This window comes from Capricornis sumatraensis, chromosome 12 (genome assembly GCF_032405125.1).
Source record: "Capricornis sumatraensis isolate serow.1 chromosome 12, serow.2, whole genome shotgun sequence".
Taxonomy (NCBI): Eukaryota; Metazoa; Chordata; class Mammalia; order Artiodactyla; family Bovidae; genus Capricornis; species Capricornis sumatraensis.
In genome coordinates this window covers 71,438,368-71,460,581 of record NC_091080.1, presented here as the reverse complement: position 1 = coordinate 71,460,581, position 22,214 = coordinate 71,438,368, and positions in this window count along the sequence as shown.

The window sequence follows — 22,214 nt, the reverse complement described above, 5'->3', positions numbered from 1 at the left end:
GTTACACTGTGCATACACCAGCTTACATGCTTCCTTATCAAATGGTTTTCAGACCTGGACTCTTTTGTGTCCCAGGCCTGAACAACTGTTGTTTCATGTAATATATTTGATATTACTTTGTTTATGATGGTTAAGTCCCAATAAACACTTTCCCATGGCAACTGGAACCAGAACTGCCCAAGTTATGAAGTTGTAAAAGAAAAAAATCATTCTTTCAATGTATCTGGTTCCCAGGATTCATGCTTTTGTTTGTGCAATGCTTTCATTCACTGACCTTTGCTATATCTAATTGTCACCTGTCTTTAGCAGAATCCTCATTTTACTTTCTTTGATGTTTTTTGCGATTACTCCATTCTATTTTATATATAAAGTCTTATAGCTATTCTTTGCTATGCAACCTAATTTGAAGTAATTTCATACTGCTTGTTGATAAAGTTTATATCATTTTGCTGAACTAAAGTTTATTCTTTGGATTCTTCAATTATGCTTAGGTGGTGTTAACTTCTTTTTATGGAAGGGAATCATATTTTATATTTATCTCTTTAATTTCAATAACTACAGATGCAATATTCATAATCAATCAAAATATACAGTGATTAACATAAATTCCCATAAATTACTAGGCAACTATATTTTCTTGTCCATATTTGTAAAAACATTAATAGAACTACACATTTAAGATCAAAGACTACTAGTTTTATAATTGTCTTAAGCTTTTATTTCTTCAATGTCATTTGCTATCCATTATATAAAGAATTATGTTGGATTAAAAAATGTTAGCAATGAAAATTCCTTACACACAATCCCCTTATTTAATGTTAGCAATGAAAATTCCTCACATGCAATCCCCTTATTTTTTAAGATATGCAGACTGAGACTAAGGAAGGTTTAATATTGTCAAAGACCATAGAGCTTCATAGTGACAAAGCTATGGTTGGAATGCTGGTTTGCCAACTTCTAATTGAATACTCTTTGCACTAAACAGTCTTTGTGAGACCTTCAGAAATGACTTATGAAGAAACAGAATATTTTTAAAGCCTACTTCAAAGAAAATACATAAATCACTTCAAATATTTGCAAATTTAGAACAGAAAATCACGTATTATTCTTTTGAAAAATTCTATAACAATTCATTGAACAGTCTGAACTTCGGGTTAGTTATAAAAACAAAAATAAAGATATTATTTTTATCCACTCACCTTTACTGTGCTCTGAGTTCTTTTGCTTCATTATTGGGTAGACTATGTTATGAATAGTGTGGGAAACACCATACTTTCCCTAGTGTTTTTGGTTACATAAAAAAATCTTCAGTTCCGTTCAGTTCAGTCACTCAGTCATGTCTGACTCTTTGCGACCCCATGAATTGCAGCACGCCAGGCCTCCCTGTCCATCACCAACTCCCGGAGTTCACTCAAACTCACGCCCATCGAGTCGGTGATGCCATCCAGCCATCTCATCCTCGGTCGTCCCCTTTTCCTCCTGCCCCCAATCTCTCCCAGCATCAGAGTCCTTAATTATGAATTATTATCTCATATGCAAATTGAAATATGAGCCCTTCTCCTCTGCACTGAGCATCAGTGTTTATAGGAATGTGGTCTGTTATTTTATTCTTTCTTTTTCTCAGCTTTGAGGGGAGGGGGTATTGTCTATGTATGAGACATGCACATTTTATTCCTTCATCTTCTAGGATAATTGGATTTAAACAAGGAAAAGAAGAAAAATAGGTAAGTGTTTCTTGGTTGCTTATAACTTTTCTTTTCTGTCCTTTCTGTTGATTGTGATAGCATTTCTGGCTTCTTTCTATTGTGCCAAAGATAAGAAAGACTAATTCTTTTGAGAAGAGTACGTGAATCATTTGAGGGTTCCCTGTAAAGGCTTCAAAATCATGTTCCCTTGATATGCTGATTTTGATTTCTTCTCTCCATCTACTTGATCTTCCACCTTCACATTGCACTTAAGATTGTGGCTACCCTCTTGAATGGGTATCAGCAAGATGCAAAATGGGTCCAACCTTAGGAGAATCCTCAGGACCCAATAACATAATTGAGCAAGAGTATCCAGCATACAGAAGACTAAACTTATAATTTACTGCAGAATTTTAAGAATCATAATTTTCACTGATAGTCAAAGCTAAACACAAAGTTGTTGCAGTGGTTTAAAACCAAAAATTTCTGGGATATGAAAGAAAGAGAAAACAACCTCTTCATGATCAATATACATAGTTTTTAGCCTCTTAAATTAACTTTTAATTCTAAATATAATGTTTTCTCTATAATTTATGTGCACTTGTTAAAATAATCATGATCATCATAACTTATTTGTCCTTAGTGGCAAGTAACTCCCATATCTGTTGGAAGGTTTCATGGGAAGAAAGTGAATCTGAACCTTCATGTAAGTACAGTCTCTGCAGTTCTTCAGTCTCCAACTACTGTAAGGATGGGGAAAGCATAAATCTTTCTGATACTCAGAATGTAATTCTTTTTCTTTATGTTTTGGTGTGTAACTGTATTATTACTATGCAATATTAGTTACTGTGCTCAGTCACTCAGTCGTGTCCAACTCTTTGAGACCCCATGGATTGTAGCTCACCAGGCTCCTCTGTCCATGGGATTTTCCAGGCGAGAATACTGGAATGGGTTGCTATTTCTTTCTCCAGGGTTTTGAATTAGGTATTGAATTATATATTTATTTGCTTTCCACAATTCACACCATCATGTGGAGGGCATTGTGGACCTTGGTTAATCATGTGTTCATTTGAAAACGATGATCTGCTGTAGAAATCCTCTTTTGATTTTACACTATGTCATAATCACATCCTGACAGCAAATTGATATTGGAGAAGATGGAAATGGTTTATAAAGAGAATTATCATTTATATCAGAAAATTAGATAATAATCTCTTGAGTTGATCATCAATAAGATGAATATCTTTAAAAGAAAAAAAACTTCTTGGCTTTAGTTATATCTATTCTACATAATTTATGTTTATCTGTCTATCTATCTATGCATATTTCATCAATACTACTGAAACATATACTCCTCTGGTGGCAATATTTTTAATTTCAGGGAAATAACTTTCAGTACATCCTTTCTTGCTTTTCACAAGCCATATTCCCATTGAAGAATGTCAAACTGTGAATTGTGCATTTGGCAGAACAGGCACTAACCTGAGACCTTGGGATAAAGAAGACAATCTTAGGAAATCTAAAGATATCTCATGTAATCTAGTGACTTGGGAATTACCAGGGTCTATTTCTTGTCATTTTCCTGCCAGAGTCACAGTCTTTAGAAATTTACATAGCTTCTGCAGTAAGTGCAAAAGAACAGTACACATGTGAAATGAGGAAATGATACACAGTCTTCCATATAAACCATGGACTACTTTGGAAAATGGAAATGAAAAAGCTGGGGTTTTCAGATTTTTTTTTTCATTTGAATATTGAAGTCATTTTTCCTCTTGAAGAATGATCTCTTGGGAAATATTTTGAACTGTATTTACCAGAAAAAATATCTTATTTTTATTATTAAAGAAAAAAGAGCTCCCTTACTTTAATGATGAGAAAACAGCTCTTGTATTATCCAAATGCATTTAATATGCAAAAATATTCAGAGAGCCTGCTAGCAGTACAGATTACCATAAATTAGTAGATTTGAAAGAAGAAATGCATTGATTTGATGCTTGCAAAAATGGAATCGATTTATAGGAACTGAGCAACTTGATGCTTATGCTTATATTCTCTGTGCCTTGTAATTCTAAACAGATATTCCGTTTGTACCATATAGCAGGAATACATAATTATCTTTCATATTATGGTAACTTTTGGCATTTCAATAGTACTGAAATGATGTAAATACATTTTCCTTCATTTTATGGTAATAACAAAATGATTGCCAATACAAATATGATAGAATATTTTAATTTTCATGCACCACATGATGAATCAGAAGCCAATATTGTTGGTGTTTTCCCTATTATTGCAAGAGAATTTTAAGTCACAGATGTCTAAAGTCAGTGATGGATTGAAAGAGTATGAACAGGAAAATGTGGCAAGTAGAATTATGATTTTTTTTCAGGTTCCAATAGAATTACAAGGTAGAAACACTCTGGACAAAGGATAAGAGACTGTGTTCTATTAAAAATGAGTTCCATGATCTTTAGAAAGTAAATCATGTTTCCTGAAACTCAGTTCATTCAACTGCAAAATGATAGCTTTCAAAATGATAGTTTGAAAGAAATGAATATTATGGTATTTTTTAGATATAAAAGGTAATTTATAATAATTTAATGAAGTATAAGCAATGCAACTGCAATCAACTCAACCTTTATTCTCCTTCATTTTTCCATTATTCCACCTTATATGCTTGTTCTTTCTTCTACTGTTACTCAGTATATATAAATAAAAACTTTTTTCTAATACCCAACAGGAGCAATCTGATGCCATTTTTTCTCAGTTTAAAAATCCTTATTGAGTAGAATTTTGTTGTTACTTTCTCCACATGTAGTTCATGTTGTAAAAATTCATTGAAAATTTCAATTTCAATACAAATACTGATGTGAAAGTGAGAATAAGTTAAAATAATTTCTATTTTTAGTGGATTAGGTTATTTATCAAAGCTCAACTCATTCATTTAACAAATTATTTTTGAACACATTCTATATTTACATTCAGAAAATTAAAGAAGTAGATTTTTATAGAAAAACATTTATATATGAGAGATATGCCCATGGAAAAGAAATGCAAAAAAAGCAAAGTGGCTGTCTGGGGAGCCCTTACAAAAAGCTGTGAAGAGAGGCAAAAAGAAAAGGAGAAAAGGAAAGGTATAAGCATCTGAATGCAGAGTTCCAAAGAATAGCAAGAAGCGATAAGAAAGCCTTCTTCAGCGATCAAAGCAAAGAAAGAGGAAAACAACAGAATGGGAAAGACTAGAGATCTCTTCAAGAAAATTAGAGATACCAAGGGAACATTTCATGCAAAGATGGGCTCAATAAAGGACAGAAATGGTATGGACCTAACAAAAGCAGAAGATATTAAGAAGAGGTGGCAAGAATACACAGAAGAACTGTACAAAAAACATCTTCATGACCCAGATAATCATGATGGTGTGATCACTCACCTAGAGCCAGACATCCTGGAATGTGAAGTCAAGTGGGTCTTAGAAAGCATCACCTAGAACAAAGCTAGTGGAGGTGATGGAATTCCAGTTGAGCTGTTTCAAATCCTGAAAGATGATGCTATGAAAGTGCTGCACTCAATATGCCAGCAAGTTTGGAAAACTCAGCAGTGGCCACAGGACTAGAAAAGGTCAGTTTTCATTCCAATCCCAAAGAAAGGCAATGCAAAAGAATGCTCAAACTACCACACAATTGCACTCATCTCACATGCTAGTAAAGTAATGCTCAAAATTTTCCAAGCCAGACTTCAGCAATACATGAACCGTGAACTTCCTGATGTTTAAGCTGGTTTTAGAAAAGGCAGAGGAACCAGAGATCAAATTGCCAACATCCACTGGATCATGGAAAAAGCAAGATAGTTCCAGAAAAACATCTATTTCTGCTTTATTGACTATGCCAAAGCCTTTGACTGTGTGGATCACAATAAACTGTGGAAAATTCTTCAAGAGATGGGAATACCAGACCACCTAACCTGCCTCTTGAGAAATCTGTATGCAGGTCAGGAAGCAACAGAACTGGACATGGAACAACAGACTGGTTCCAAACAGGAAAAGGAGTACATCAAGGCTGTATATTGTCACCCCACTTATTTAACTTCTATGCAGAGTACATCATGAGAAACGCTGGTCTGGAAGAAATACAAGCTGGAATCAAGATTGCTGGGAGAAATAGCAATAACCTCAGATATGCAGATGACACCACCCTTATGGCAGAAAGTGAAGAGGAGCTAAAAATCCTCTTAATGAAAGTGAAAGAGGAGAGTGAAAAAGTTGGCTTAAAGCTCCACATTCAGAAAACGAAGGTCATGGCATCCGGTCCCATCAGTTCTTGGGAAATAGATGGGGAAACAGTGGAAACAGTGTCAGACTTTATTTTTTGGGGCTCCAAAATCACTGCAGATGGTGACTGCAGCCATGAAATTAAAAGACGCTTACTCCTTGGAAGAAAAGTTATGACCAACCTAGATAGCATATTCAAAAGCAGAGACATTACTTTGCTGACTAAGGTCCATCTAGTCAAGGCTATGGTTTTTCCTGTGGTCATGTATGGATGTGAGAGTTTGACTGTGAAGAAGGCTGAGTGCCAAAGGATTGATGCGTTTGAACTGTGGTGTTGGAGAAGACTCTTGAGAGTCCTTTGGACGGCAAGGAGATCCAACCAGTCCATTCTGAAGGAGATCAACCCTGGGATTTCTTTGGAAGGAATGATGCTAAAGCTGAAACTCCAGTACTTTGGCCACCTCATATGAAGGGTTGACTCATTGGAAAAGACTCTGATGCTGGGAGGGATTGGGGGCAGGAGGAGAAGTGGATGACCCAGGATGAGATGGCTGGATGGCATCATGGACTTGATGGTCGTCAGTTTGAGTGAACTCGGGGAGCTGGTGATGGACAGTGAGGCCTGGCGTGCTGCGATTCATGGCGTTGCAAAGAGTCGGACACGACTGAGCGACTGTACTGAACTGAACTGATCTTTGAGTAGCCAACAGTGCATAATGGGAATGATAATTTGACTTCAGGCAGGTTTATGAGAAATGAATGTGAACTTAATCACTAGCCACTGAAGTCAATAAGAAATACTGAGGAATCAGAATAAGAATTTTTCATAAAAAAGGAAATATAAAAAAATAAAGTTATTGCCTTTCTTAGAGCTTCTTCATTACCAGGAACAAAAACTTACTCTAGTGAGCTTAAGACAAATAGAAAGTTTGTTGGAAGGTTACAGAAGAGTCAAAGAGAATCTGAGAACAAAGTTCAGCCCAGCTTTACCATGTCATTAGTTAAGGAACTGGCAAAATTTCAGGAACCAGAGTCATTTTTCTCTGAGCTTTGTTTCTCTTTATCTGAGGCTATTTGTCTTGTCCCATTGCCTTTCTTTCTTAATCTGTCTTGTTCCTTCTTTTGTAGCACTTACATCCCTGTGGTGTCTCTTAAAGTGCATATTATCAGTGGTAACTTTTGTGTTTTCATTCCTAACTCCTGGGAACAAGTGTTTCCATTGTGTCTGTTTTGAGGTGAATGTCTATCCCTGGGTTAAACAGTTTTTGTTAGGCAGTTGTGTCAAGTAGCCCAGAGTTTGCTCTGAAAACAGTCCTTGAGAAGAAGTATTACATGGAGATAAAATGATAATGGACTTAGTTTAAAAAAAGAAAAGAAATTGCCAGATAGTTAAGTAAAAGTGTAAGTCATTAAGTCGTGTCTGACTCTTCGCAACCCCAAAGACTGTACCTTGCCAGGCTCCCCTGTCCATGGGATTTCACAGGCAAGAGTATTGGCTGCTGCTGCTGCTAAGTTGCTTCAGTCGTGCCCGACTCTGTGCGACCCCAGAGATGGCAGCCCACCAGGGTCCCCCGTCCCTGGGATTCTCCAGGCAAGAACACTGGAGTGGGTTGCCATTTCCTTCTCCAATGCATCAAAGTGAAAAGTGAAAGTGAAGTTGCTCAGTCGTGTCCGACTCTTAGCGACCCCATGCACTGCAGCCTATCAGGCTCCTTCGTCCATGGGATTTTCCTGGCAAGAGTATTGGAGTAGGTAGCTTTTTCCTTCTGTAGAGTATCTTCCCAACCTAGGGATGGAACCTGGGTATTCTGTATTGACAGGCAAATTTTTTCTATCTGAGTCATCAGGGAGGTCCAGCCAGAAAGTAAGATGGGAAAGTAAATAATGTATGACTGATAATATGATATTCTTTTATCTTATTATGATGTATGAGTATAAGCATATGTCTGATTGCAAATTGGTATCAAGTCTCTATGTGAGTTGTGTTAGAGGTGGGGAACAAGAAATACTGAGTATAACTTATGTTAACTTGAACTGAGTTACACTGAATAAGAAATTCTTATTTTGCTTTAACTGTTCCTTTGTTTGTTTGTTTGTTTTAATCAGAGAGATTGCAGTTTTAAGATATCAACTGGCTTTTGGGACCTGATTCAAGTCTCTTGCAAATGGTGACCAAAACAACATATGAAAATGAAACCCTGAACAACAATACTAAGAATTCAGTTGGGGAAAATCAAGTTACTGCCAGAGTTTAGAAGGAGCTTTTATTACTAGAATGAATCACCTGGATCAGTGCATTTTATTTGTCTGCTATGCTACAACAAACACAAATATTAATTCCTAATCTATATGTATCAGTAATTAAGAGGTTAGAGACGGACAGACAGAAGTGAACTGAACACTGTTATGCTGTTTGTTCACTGCATGATTTCTCCATCTTGTCACATCCAGAATGTTTTCCCAATCAGTCTTTTTATTTTCTACATATTCCAATTTGCCATGTGGCAGAAACACAGACTTCTAAGACTTATAGGTGTTACCTAGAGCATTTACAGAGGCAGAAAGAATCCCACTTCCAGGGTAGATTTTATGTTATAGCTTTTTATTTACATGATATATCTACAGCCGATATATTTACACAGATCAGGTAGTCAGAGAATGTACAAATCTCATCTTATATCAGGGCCGACCTGATATTTTTTTGACAGTAGGAACTGAAATAGGAACAAAATACAGCCACCCACTGACCTGAGATATTATATCTTGTAAGGGAAAGTGTTTAGCAGCCAATAAGGCAAAGAATGGATTAAGGGAGATTAAATTATTATTAATTAAGAAACAAATGCAAAAGAATGATGTGAGCACACTTCTGACTTAATACAAATGCATACATTTGATTTATTATGCTTATGGTCCTCAATGTATAAGATAATAGGAAATAGAAAGCAATAGAAATATGCAAGAGAAATATAACAGAAAATAACATAACATATAGTTTATAAAATTCTTTTTAAAGTTGTAAAACTTGTAGAAATAAATTTATACCCCCATATACAAACAATAAATGAGAGAGAAAGAAAAAATACATAGTATAAGGTTTGAGATGAAACTAAAACTATAAAGAAAGAAAATAGAAAAATATGACAAAGCTATGAAAGTGACCATGCTAATATTTTTAAAAATAAATATATAAAACACTAGATTTCTACTAAACTGCAAAAGTAAAATGATTCCATGATGATCTGGACAAATATGCTTAATTCATCATATTTTAGCTTTTCTAGATTTTTTTAATGAAATGTGAACAATAAAAAATAATAACTCACAAGAACTCCAAAAATTATTATGCATAATCCATATAGCAAGAATCTGAGAAATATTTCCTTTGAAGAACAGTATATTCATATCAAAGTTGGCAAAAGGCTTTTTTCATATCAAAGTTGGCAAAAGGCTTTTTGCCCAGATCAGAAATAACTGTCTTAAGGCACAACACCAATTGTACAGACTGAAAGAAAAGACTCCAGCACATCATGTAAATATTCCTTGAATGTGAGTAGAGAGCATATAAAATAATACATTTCCCAAATGCCTCTAAAATTAGACTGGTTGGATAAGGAAGAAAAAGAGTCCTAAGACACATGAGAGAAAAGTGGAGAGACAAATTTCAACCTTATGATAAATTTTGTCAAGTTTGCCATTATCAGTATGTAGAGGAGCAAGGTATATTGCTTTCTTATCTGGGCCAGTCAGTGGGTCCAAGGAATTAGATGCTGCCTAGTCTGTCTTTGGAGGGAATGATGCTGAAGCTGAAACTCCAGTACTCTGGCCACCTCATTTGAAGAGCTGACTCATTGGGAAAGACTCTGATGCTGGGAGGGATTAGGGGCGGGAGGAGAAGGGGACGACAGAGGATGAGATGGCTGGATGGCATCACTGACTCGATGGACGTGAGTCTGAGTGAACTCAGGGAGTTGGTGATGGACAGGGAGGCCTGGCGTGCTGCGATTCATGGGGTCACAAAGAGTTGGACATGACTGAGCGACTGAACTGAACTGAACTGAACTGAGTCTGTCTTGATTCCAATGGTTACTAATATGGTGGCAGATTCAACATCAAGCTTCACAAACAGCAAAGACAGAGTGGGATAGTTACTCAGAGGATACTGAAGCTTCTCTTACAGGTAGAAAGTGGAATGGGAAATGATTGTGTCATAGTGACAAGATTCTTTGAATCTTAACAAAATACAAATATGTGTTTCCATTAACATGGTTTTTACATTCTTTTATTTCTTTTTACAATTTATTGATTATAATTATCTAGCCTAAATAGACTAGTCTAAGTAGACCACCTCATCTGTAAAGTGAATAGATTTTTGGTTTACTGTAAAGTGGACAATCCTAGGGGCTGCTTTGGTAACTCAATTGGTTGAGAATCTGTCTGCAATGCTGAAGACCCTGGTTTGATTCCTGGATCGGGAAGAACGCCTGGAGAAAGGTTAGGCTACCCACTCAATATTCATGGGCTTCCCTGGTGGCTCAGATGGTAAAGAATCCACTTGCAATGCAGGAGACCTGGGTTCAATCCCTGGGTTGGGAAGATCCCTTGGAGGAGGGCATGGCAACCAACTCCAGTATTCTTGCTTGGAGAATCCCCACTGACAGAGGAGCCCAGCAGACTATAGTCCATGGGGTTACAAAGAGTTGGACATGACTGACTGACTAAGCACGTGCACACAGATAATCCTAGACCATAAAGGCTCAAAACTCAGCAGGAATCTATTCATAGAGTAAAAAGAATTGTTCTACCACAGTTTGGCTCTGTTCTCCTTAGGTTGATGTGTATAGTTTTGTCTTTAAAATATTCTTAGTACATTTTTTATTTTGTAAAAATTCTATTGATTTTATATCTTTTAAAATTATACTTCTAATATGTTATCCTATGCAAGTTAATGTCTGAAGAAGAAAATTTTTCCCAAAGAAAAGAATTACGGTTATGTGCTAATGTCCACAATATTCACTGTTCTCATCTATGATCCATATTATCCAAGTGAAGTTGGAGTTAAAGCAGTTCAGAATAACCCCTTAAAGCCTCATTTAAAATACTAACTGGAAAACAATGTCATGCAAGCTTGGGGTGCTGGCTTACGGAATGAGGTACATGATGATATATGATGCTATTTGTATCTTCTATTGTCTGAATACCAGGATCTGAAAACAAGAATAAAAATAAAAATAGTTCATATCAATATAAGTAGAATTGCATATGATTTTATCTTATTACAATGAAAATTCCATGGGCATAGGAGCCTGGCTGGCTGCAGTCCATGGGTCCCCAAAGAGTCAGACATGAGCAACTGAGTGTGTGCACACGCACACACACACACAATGGGAAATATAAAGAGTAAAAGCTAGCACTAAAATAACTAAATTTATATACTATTTGAAATTTGAACTTGACTGACAAATTAGTGTTTCTGTACTGGTCAGTTCAGTTGCTCAGTCGTGTCCGACTCTTTGCGACCCCATGAATCGCAGCACACCAGGCCTCCCTATCCATCACCAACTTCCGGAGTTCACTTAGACTCACATCCATCGAGTCAGTAATGCCATCCAGCTATCTCATCCTCTGTCGTACCCTTCTCCTCCTGCCCTCAATCCCTCCCAGCATCAGAGTTTTTTCCAATGAGTCAACTCTTCATATGAGGTGGCCAAAGTACTGGAGTTTCAGCTTTAGCATCATTCCTTCCAAGAAACCCCAGGGCTGATTTCCTTCAGAATGGATTGGTTGGATCTCCTTGCAGTCCAAAGGACACTCAAGAGTCTTGTCCAACACCACAGTTCAAACGCATCAATTCTTCGGTGCTCAGCTTTCTTCACAGTCCAACTCTCACATCCATACATGACCACAGGAAAAACCACAGCCTTGACTAGATGGACCTTTGTCGGCAAAGTAATATCTCTGCTTTTGAATATGCTGTCTAGGTTGGTCATAACTTTTATTCCAAGGAGTAAACATCTTTTAATTTCATGGCTGCAGTCACCATCTGCAGTGATTTTGGAGCCCAAATAAATAAAGTCTGACACTGTTCCCACTGTTTCCCCAATTATTTCCAATGAAGTGATGGGACCCGATGTCATGATCTTCGTTTCCTGAATGTGGAGCTTTAAGCCAACTTTTTCACTCTCCTCTTTCACTTTCATCAAGAGGCTTTTTAGTTCCTCTTCACTTTCTGCCATAAGGGTGGTGTCATCTGCATATCTGAGGTTATTGATATTTCTCCCAGCAATCTTGATTACAGCTTGTGTTTCTTCCAGTCCAGCGTTTCTCATGATGTACTCTGGATAGAAGTTAAATAAGAAGGGTGACAATATACAGCCTTGTTGTACTCCTTTTCCTATTCGGAACCAGTCTGTTGTTCCATGTCCTGTTCTAACTGTTGCTTCCTGACCTGCATACAGATTTCTCAAGAGGCAGGTCAGGTGGTCTGGTATTCCCACCTCTTGAAGAATTTTCCACAGTTTATTGTGATCCACACAGTCAAAGGCTTTGGCATAGTCAATAAAGCAGGAATAGATGTATTTCTGGAACTCTCTTGCTTTTTCCATGATCCAGCAGATGTTGGCAACTTGATTTCTGGTTCCTCTGCCTTTTCCAAAACCAGCTTGACCATCTGGAAGTTCATGGTTCATGTATTGCTGAAGCCTGGCTTGGAGAATTTTGAGCATTAATTTACTAGCATGTGAGATGAGGGCAATTGTGCAATAGTTTGAACATTCTTTTGCATTGCCTTTCTTTGGGGTTGGAATGAAAACTGACCTTTTCCTGTCCTGTGGCCACTGCTGATTTTTCCAAATTTGCTGGCATATTGAGTGCACCACTTTCACAACATCATCTTTCAGGATTTGAAATAGCTCCACTGGAATTCCATCACCTCCACTAGCTTTGTTCGAGGTGATGCTTTCTAAGGCCCACTTGACTTCACATTCCAGGATGTCTGGCTCTAGGTGAGTGATTACATCATCGTGATTATCTGGGTCATGAAGATGTTTTTTGTACAGTTCTTCTGTGTATTCTTGCCACCTCTTCTTAATGTCTCTGCTTCTGTTAGGTCCATACCATTTCTGTCCTTTATCGAGCCCATCTTTGCATGAAATGTTCCCTTGGTATCTCTAATTTTCTTGAAGAGATCTCTAGTCTTTCCCATTCTGTTGTTTTCCTCAATTTCTCTGCATTGATAGCTGAAGAAGGCTTTCTTATCTCTCCTAGCTATTCTTTGGAACTCTGCATTCAGATGCTTATATCTTTCCTTTCCTCCTTTGTTTTTTCACCTCTCTTCTTTTCACAGCTATTTGTGAGGCCTCCCCAGACAGCCATTTTGCTTTTTTGCATTTCTTTTCTATGGGGATGGTCTTGATCCCTGTCTCCTGTACAATGTCACGAACCTCCATCCAGAGTTTATCAGGCACTCTATCTATCAGATCTAGGCCCTTAAATCTATTTCTCACTTCCACTGTATAATCATAAAGCATTTGATTTAGGTCATACCTGAATGGTCTAGCAGTTTTCCCTACTTTCTTCAATTTGAGTCTGAATTTGGTAATAAAGAGTTCATAATCTGAGCCACAGTCAGCTCCTGGTCTTGTTTTTGTTGACTGTATAGAGCTTCTCCATCTTTGGCTGCAAAGAATATAATCAATCTGATTTCAGTGTTGACCATCTGGTGATGTCCATGTGTAGAGTCTTCTCTTGTGTTGTTGGAAGAGGGCGTTTGCTATGACCAGTGCATTTTCTTGGCAAAACTCTATTATTTTTTGCCCTGCTTCATTCTGCATTCCAAGGCCAAATTTGCCTGATACTCCAGGTGTTTCTTGACTTCCTACTTTTGCATTCCAGTCCCCTATAATGAAATGGACATCTTTTGGGGGTGTTAATTCTAAAAGGTCTTGTAGTTCTTCATAGAACCATTCAACTTAAGCTTATTCAGCGTTACTGGTTGGGTCATAGACTTGGATTACTATGATATTGAATGGTTTGCTTGGAAACAAACAGAGATCATTCTGTCGTTGTTGAGATTGCATCCGAGTACTGCATTTCGGACTTTTTTGTTGACCATGATGGCTACTCCATTTCTTCTGAGGGATTCCTGCCCGCAGTAGTAGATATAATTGTCATCTGAGTTAAATTCACCCATTCTAGTCCATTTTAGTTTGCTGATTCCTAGAATGTCGACATTCATTCTTGCCATCTCTTGTTTGACCACTTCCAATTTGCCTTGATTCATGGACCTGACATTCCAGGTTCATATGCAATATTGCTCTTTACAGCTTCGGACCTTTCTTCTATCACCAGTCACATCCACAGCTGGGTATTAAGGTAGTTGCTCACTGCATTGTGTAGAGTTTGAAAGACAAAATTACAGTTTTCAAAATATTTATGGGGCAACACAATAAGTTATATCAAACCATTACACTCAGCACAATGTACCAAAGTTGTTTTAAAACCACCTCTTTCATATCTGAATATTTCAGGATAAGGCACAATATAGAAACTCTTCCTAGAATACTGTATTCCAAAATAAGATCTCTGGCAATTCCAGGAAACCTGTAGTTTACAAAATGTGGTAACGTCCTCTCAGAGACTTTGCTTACCAACTTCTTTAAAATCACTGTGAATAAACATAGCCCCCAATATTCTTTATGTGCCATTCCTTGAATCCTAACTTTGGATTCATTACTGAGGCTCTGCCAAGGCAGTGTTTATCCCATTTGTGACACTTTTAATACATCTGACTTTATATTATCAACAGGTTTCCCTGGGTCTCTGAGCAAATATCCAAAACTGCTCTGAATCAGCATATATTGCATGAGATCATGATGGATGTTGTGTGTATTGTATGAATGACCACCAAGCTCATTTACAAGTAGTTCAATGTTAATATTAATGATACTTTCTTTGAAAATGAAAAAAATCCAAGAGAAATAGATTGCTGGGACAATTCTGCAAAATGAGAGATGGACAGTCCCGGGGAAACCAGGATACATGGTCACCTTAAATATAACACTTAACGTAGCATCTGTCATTTTCCTTCCTTCTCATACTTAGAGCACTGTGATACATTCACATAAAGGGATAACAGAGTCTGAGTCACATACTGAATGTGACATAGAGATATACATTGTGCCATCTAAGTGACTCATAACATTAAATTATCAGAAAAATAATATTTGAAACTTGAATTCACTTACTGACAAACAATGCTACCTTCATCAGTTCAGTTCAGTCGCTCAGTTGTGTCCGACCCCATGAATCGCAGCACGCCAATCTCCCTGTCCATCACTAACTCCCAGAATTCACTCAGACTCACGTCCATCCAGTGAGTGATGCCATCCATCGTCCCCTTCTCCTCCTGCCCCCAATCCCTCCCAGCATCAGAGTCTTTTCCAATGAGTCAACTCTTCACATGAGGTGGCCAAAGTACTGAAGTTTCAGCTTTAGCATCATTCCTTCCAAAGAACACCCAGGACTGATCCCCTTCAGAATGGACTAGTTGAATCTCCTTGCAGTCCACGGGACTCTCAAGAGTCTTCTCCAACACCACAGTTCAAAAGCATCAGTTCTTCAGCTCTCAGCCTTCTCCACAGTCCAACTCTCACATCCATACATGACCACAGGAAAAACCATAGCCTTGACTAGATGGTTATCTTCATACCTGTCCCTAAAAGGGGCTACTCATTACATTTTATTGAACTGGCTGAGGTAATTATCTGAATATCAAGAAGAAATAGAGTTGCTCTTCAACAGTGGAGACATAGAATATTATATTTGTAACCAAGAAATCAAGAGTATCTTGGATTTTTGCCAATCAAGCTCTAAGCATGTCTGTTTAAGCTACACATTCCAGGACTAAGAAAATAAACATCAGATGAAGTCACTTAACTCCTAGGGGTGGCCTTTCATTCAAATCCACTTACACCAGATTCCCCTAAGTCCCCATACTGAATATGGGGCCACATCTGTTTGGTTGGACAGTGGTAACTGGAATGACTTCAGACAAATGTTCTCTTATACTCGAAGATTATTGGCAACTCTCTTTCCCTAGTGGCATAGTTATCAAATAAATGCTATTGGACCCTGTTATGAATGACTATGAGAATACTTAGTGACTGTTCTCATATATTAAGAGTCTTTTCAAATATTACCCTCTTCCCTCTTACTGTTTGCCTTTGGATCTTTGTTTTAACTTTGGCATGGAAATTGTTTGAGGGGCCACTATGTTTGATCATGGTGACTCAATTCAGGCCTCCCTATGAATAGGATTTGGTTTCAGTTATACAAAGAGCTAGTGCCTTAAAATGCTGTCCAACCACTTCCAACTGAAGTTTCCCCGTAAATTGCTTAGTCATGAAGACTCTTGAGAGTCCCTTGGACTGCAAGGAGATTCAACTAGTCCATTCTGAAGGAGATCAACCCTGGGATCTCTTTGGAAGGAATGATACTAAAGCTGAAGCTCCAGTACTTTGGCCACGTCATGCAAAGATTTGACTCATTGGAAAAGACTCTGATGCTGGGAGGGATCAGGGTCAGGAGGAGAAGGGGACGACAGAGGATGAGATGGCTGGATGGCATCACGGACTCGATGGAGTGAGTCTGAGTGAACTCTGGGAGATGGTGATGGACAAGGAGGCCTGGCGTGCTGCGATTCATGGGGTCGCAAAGAGTCAGACACGGCTGAGCAACTGAACTGAACTGAACTGATGGAAATGATGATATATATATATATATATATATATATATATATAAAATTAATATATTATATGTAATATATCCATTATCTATTATAGTAACCACATACATCATCTTCTGATAGTTAAATGCAGCTTTTTGGCTTAAACTATCCTGGGATTCCATATCACATTGATTTCTGAAACCCCATCTTAAGCACAGAGCATTGACATTCATGCTTGGACTAGTCAAACCATCCCATACTACTTTTGAATTACGTCCTTGCTGTCCTTATCAATGCATTTCTTTTCCTTTGTTTCCTTTAATCATAATTATTGGCTTGTAACATACTCTCATCATTGACCTATATAAATATTTCCATTTAAACATTTATTTACTAAATTATACTTAGTAAGGATATCAGTGAGACTACTACCCTATCAAAATAAAAATATAACTTTGACAACAACTTATATCTACTGTTTGGTTTTCTTCCTTCCCTTCATCCAAAATGAGACAACGACTATCCTGTTTCTCAAATGGGCTGAAGGAAATTTCCTCACAGCCCTGTCCGATATCATGGTTGTGAACATTTGAGCTGATGGCAACTTCACAGGTTTTTGAATTTTTCCTTCCTGACATTGTCGATTTTGATTTGTAACATCAGTCAGTAAGTACAAACAATCTTTGAGAAGGTTTTATTAAGCCTATAACAAAATTTAGTAAATTCAAATTGCCTGAAGTTTGAATTGAATCTATAACTTCTGTTAGTATATCCATATTTATTAATTCAAACTGAAGTAAAATTATGTTCTTCCCTTAGTGGCTTTAATATCATCAGAAATATTCACAGGTGATCCTTAAGACTTAACCAACATATATTAGCACACTTTTACAATTATCACTTTTTTGTTTATTATTATCTTTTGTATGTAAGCTTTATGCTCTGCAGGCTTTCTTGGTGGCTCAGACAGTAAAGAATCTGCCCGCAATGCAGGAAACCCGGGTTTGATCCCTGGGTGGGGAAGATTCCGTGGAGAAAAAAATGACTACCCACTCCAGTATTCTTGCCTTGAAGAGTTAGATGGGCAGAAAAGCCTGGTGAGCTACAGACCATACAGTCACAAAGAGTTGGATGCGATTGAGTGATTAACACACACACACACACACACACACACACACACACACCTGTTCTTCAAATGACTTGAGGAACATGTAAAGATCTGATTCTTATTTTAGGTAAGGAGGCAGGAGGGTGATGGGCGTGGAATACAAAGAAAATTTCTGTCTTATGCAGAGGAACTACTTCTGACAATATCAGTACAGGCTCTTTTGGCAAAGCAGAAACAATTTTACTAGACAGGTGAAAATCAAGCTAATCCTGTGGCCTGATGAGTTTTTGGAGTCTAGATATAGAGTCAACAGAGTAACTTCAATTATTACAATTCTACTTCTCAGAATTCCACTTTCCCATCAATGTCCTAAATTTCAACTAGTGGATTTGGTGGGCTGAAAATACAATCTTGGTTGTAATTCAGTAACTAAGCGAGCAGATTTGATGTCTGAACTTTAGTAACTTATGAAGATATGAGTTTTTAAAGCCTTCATAAAATTTCTGTTTTCCTGACTATGCGTTTAGGCAAGAACTTAAACCTCCTTGCTCGACAATGCTTAAAACAAACAAACAAACTCTGTAGTGCAGTTAGAGCATCCAAACCCATTTCTGACATCTTTTCTATCCCACATGTCTTCCATTAACATCTAAAATAGTAGTTAGCCAGTCTTCCAAAGTGAATTCTGCAACAGGCATTTCAATATAGGTGAGCACCAGTGATAATATAAATTGGCAGCTAGTGCCAGAATCCCATTTTCCAGTGGTAACAAACCTTTTGTACAGCAAAGGAAACAACCAACAAAATGAAAAGGCCATCAAGGAAATGGCCACCCACTCCAGTATTCTTGCCTGGGAAATCCCATGGACAGAGGAGCTTGGTAGGCTACAGTCCATGGGGTGGCAAAAGAGTTGGATACAATTTAGTGGCTAAACAACAACAATTTGGAAACCATGTATCTGATATGGATTAATATCCAAAGTATATAAGAAACTCACACAACTCAATAGCAAAACAAACAAAACACCCCATTACAAACTTGGGAGGGACTTGGGTAGATCAGTAGACATTCCTCCAAAAAAAGAAATACAAATGGACTTTAACCCCTGAGCCACCAGGGAAGCATACAAATGGACAATATACGTGAAAAGGTGCTCAACATTGCTAACTATCATGAGAATACAAGTCAAAACCACAATGAAATATCATCTCATACCTGTTAGAATAGTTATCATAAAATGACAAAAGATAAGTGTTGGTGAGTATGTGGGGAAACTGTAACTATTGTACACTGTAGATGGGAATGTGAAACGGTGCAGCTGCTATGGAAAACATTATGAAGTATTCAAAAAAATTAAAAGTAAAATTATCATATGATCCAGCAATCTCACTTCTGGATATATCCAAAAGAATTGAAATCTTTATGTTGAAGTGTATTTGTTCCCCCATATTTATAGAAGCATTATCTACAATGGCCAAGATATGGAAACCACCTAAATATTCATCAGTGGATGAATGGATAAAGAAAATACTATATACAATGGGATAATATTCAACCCTGAGAAAGAAGGAAGTCTTGCCATATGTAACAACTTGGGTAGAATTGGAGATTATTAGGCTAAGCATAACCAGTACTATTGCATGATTTTATTTATATAAGATAGCTAAAAGAGTCCAACTCATACAAGGAAAGTAGCACGATGGTTGGCCAGCGGGTAAGGGAAGACACTCGAGATAAATAAGTTCTAGAGATCTGATGTACATTATAGTACCTATAGCTAAGAATTACATACTGTATACTTAAAACTGTATTAAGAGGGCAGATGTCATATTCAGGGTTCTTACCACAAGCAAAGGGGGATGGAAGAAATTTTAATAGGCAATAGATACGTTTATTAACTTGATATTGGTGATAGTTTCATGGCTATATGCATATCTCCAAATTCATCAAAGTGTAAACATTAAATATGTCCTGGTGTTATACATGAAAAAAAAAGGTTTCTCAAAAGATAAAAGCCCTTAAAACAAATAGGGCACATAGCCTGCCCCCAAATCCCAACTTAGAATTATTGTCACTTTTTGCTTGCTGTTGCTTTCTGAAAATCTCTTTAGTGCAGTGGAAACATCCAAATCTATCTCTGACATCCTTACATCCCCTGTGATCTCCATTAATATATAAAACACCAAGAAGTAATACTTTATTCACTTTTGATTATTAGAAATATGCCAAACACACTATTGATTTTGTCCAAAATTATAGGACATGGAGCTAATCTTGAGAACACATCCAGAAAAAAAAAAATGAGTTTGGTAATATTCTACGGAATTTATAGCAATCGGGTTGCATTCTGTAATATTTTAAAATGTCAATATAATGAAAAATTTGAAAAGTGCAGTAGAACCACTCCAATTTAAAGGAGACTGAAGAGATATGAAAACTAAATTCAGTGTACACTCGTAAACTGAGTTGGATAATCAAGTGAGCCAGTGTTTTAAAAAAGACATCACTGAGTACTTGACAAAACTGAATAATATTAGTGAATTAAATAAATAATGGGTTTCCCAGGTGGTGCAGTGGTAAGAAAAATGTGCCTGCCAGTGCAGGATATACAAGAGATCTGGATTCTATCCCTGGATTGGGAAGATTCCCTGGAGGAGGAAATGGCAGCCCATTCCAATATCCTTGCCTGGAGAATCTCAAGGACAGAGGAGCCTGGTGGGCTACAGTCCATGGGGTTGCAAAAAGTTGGATAAAACTGAGCACCAATGCATGCATATAAATAATAATAAATGTTAACTTTGCTCAATTAGAAAATTGTACTGTAGTTATGCAAGTAACTAGTTTTGTTCAGGAAATACTGAATTTTTGGACTAAAAATGCCATCTGCAACATTCTCAAATAATTTGCCAAAAATTACATATGAATGTGTATGTTTATGCATGTAATATGTAAACAGATGTATGTCTTCTGTTATTTTTATATGTGTGAGAGAGTATTTACATTGCTTTAGCCTCAGACTTTGGGAGGCTGAGTAGCTAAATACTTATTTCTATATAGAATATCTATATACATGTGCACAGGTGTGCACACACACTGACACCCACAGAATATGATGCAAATGTGTCAAAATGCAAACATTCAGTGAAGCTATTTGAGGAAGATGTGGAGAATTTAATTCAATGCTTACACATTTTCTATAAATTTTTATGTTATTAAAATGAAAAGTAAAAAAAAAAAATAATAGTTCCTATTAAACTTATGCTTACATGTTCATAGAACATGTAATAGTCTCTTACCATTGTTTAAGAAAGGGCTTCCCTGATGGCTCAGTGGTAAAGAATCTGCCTGCAATGCAAAAGATGTTTGGCATCCCTGGGTTGGGAAGATCTGGAGAAAGAAAAGACAACCCGCTCCAGTATTCTAGCCTGGGGAATCCCATGGACAGAGGAGCCTGGTGGGCTACAGTCCACGGCATCGCAAAAGAGTCAGACATGATTTAGCGACAGACTTTTACCTTTTAAAAAATTGTTTAAGGAAATGCTTTTCAAGGAAGGTGTCTATGAAGTAGAAATCGTTCGGGGGCCAAAAAATGCAGGATGATTTGGAAGTGCTGTCAGCCCCGAGATAGAGACCAAATGGCGCGACAGGATTCTTACCAACAAGGGTTTGGGAGGCGGCCAGTCTGTCAGCATTGTTTTGCTCCAGTACAGCTCTTCACGCCTGAATGTATACAAAGGCTGGTTAACAGCAGGAGATGACCTACAGGAATGGCTGGCAGCAACTGTAACATACAACCTCGGACTATGTGACACAAATGGAAATGCCTGTAAAACAGCATTAGCCAAGTGATCAGGTTAGTGAATGACAGTCAGATAGCAGGTGGCTGGGTTTGGGTAAAACGAAGACATCAGGAAATCTCAAGATAGAAAGACAAGAGCAGAAATAATCATAATTTTTACATGGACATAGAGATGAAAGAATGAGAGAAAGCAGATTAAACAGTTTAGCCTACTTATTCCAATTCATTAAGTGCATCATCACCAGAATACTGTTGAACCAGAGACAGAAAATACGAATTTATAAATGTAGAAATGCACTATAATGGGTAAATTATAAATTTCACTGAAGCCTGACATCTTAAACCTAAAAATATTGGTAATCAGAAGGCTATCTTTGGCAGTAAGAAAAAACAATGGAGATCACAGAAAAGATGCTGGCAGTTAAATTCTAAAAGATTTATGGGCAATCTTGTTAGGTTCCAAAGTAAGAAAGTGCATTCAAGGAAGAGAAAAAGGTAAGTTTCGAGACTTACAATCTAAACAAATCGAGGTGAACCTAAAGAATCTCTTCTAGTTTAGTAAGCTTGTGGAAAAAAGAAGAAAAAGACTGAAAAAAAAAATTGTTTCTGTAAGGATCATGGTAAGCTT